This window comes from Podarcis bocagei, assembly GCF_964188305.1.
Source record: "Podarcis bocagei genome assembly, chromosome: 1".
Lineage (NCBI taxonomy): Eukaryota > Metazoa > Chordata > Lepidosauria > Squamata > Lacertidae > Podarcis > Podarcis bocagei.
In genome coordinates this window covers 115,274,347-115,275,805 of record NC_138125.1, presented here as the reverse complement: position 1 = coordinate 115,275,805, position 1,459 = coordinate 115,274,347, and positions in this window count along the sequence as shown.

Sequence of the window (1,459 nt, the reverse complement as noted above, 5' to 3'; positions counted from 1 at the left end):
CTCAAAGAAACATGATTTGGTATTTAAAAACCTGTGTTGCTTTAAAGTCTCAGCACTTTAATGGCAGGACAACACCTTTCTTTTCCAAAGTCCTTTGGTCAGCTAAAATTAAAAGGACATATGTAATTTTGTTTTGATATTTATGCCCTTATGGCTAAATGGGTATAGTCTTACAGAGATGGCAAACGCATACTGTTTTTCATTGACATTGACAGAAAACCACTATTTGTGTACATTTGCTAAAATGGACCTCCGCTGCAACATTCAGATGACAGTAGAAACCAGTGGACCATCAAATTCTGATCTGAGACTCAGTAGAAGAGAGGAATAGTTTTTTTGCTAGAGAATTCAAATTTCTAAAGCAAGGGTGGGGAACCTGTAGCCCTCCAGATGCTGCTGAACTACAATTCCCATCAACCCTTGCCATTGGCCATGCTTGCTGGGGCTGATGGGAGTTGGAACCCAACTGAAGGACCAGAGGTTTCCCATTCCTGTTTGAAAGCATCTTCAGTGGGAAAGAAGGGGCAGAACAAGGAAAACAGGGTTGGGTTGGGCCCTTACCTCCTGAGAAAGGAGCAGGTTTACCTTACTTCTAATGGGATCTCCAAGTGGTCCATTTGACATTTTCCTCTATAACTTAAACAGCTGCTGTTCAACTGAAACTCAAGTGCTACACTCAGCTTTTATGTGTCTGCCAACCAGACACTGTTTTGTATTCATGCAATTTAATCAAAGTGTTAAAGTTATATAACAATCAGTGAAGAAACAGGGGCTGGTCTCCACAAGTGGAGACACGTTGTCCCCTCACCCACCAGGATCAGTTTTTTCTACACACTTTCCTAAGGTTCTTGGCTTCATAGGGAGATCTGTGTTCTGTTAGAACAATCTCTAACTGGGGGACCAAAAATGTCAAGGTGGCCTATTGCCAGAGAGGAGAGTAAAACACAGACTCCAAATGACTTCGACCATTAATCCCAGCTAGCTCAGCTTACAACTCAAAATGCACTGTCACAAGCTGTCTTAGCAATTTTCATAGACATCCAGACAGAGGAAGGGGGAGCACATTAAATGGCACTTCCACCATAGATACGGACAGAGAAGAATTCCAGGGAAAATCCTCCATGTTACTCAAAGATATATGAAGTGGTCACCCAATAAACAATAAATAAATTCTTCCATTTTTATCATAGCGATTTTTCTCTCTAACAGATCTCACTGTAAAGGCTGTGAATCAGAGTTTGACTTTATTTGTTCATGCCGACTTTCACTTTAATTCTTGAAACTGTTGCCTGACTTAATTACAACTGCTTGTGGTACAGTGATACTATGAATTTCACATACTTCTGTAGAAACAGTTTGAGCAAAGAATAGCACTGCCATGGGGGAGATTTCACCCCATCGCTGCAACTGATCACCTCTGTGCTGCTCTCCTTGGTGCTGATATCCAGACTCTTCCAGC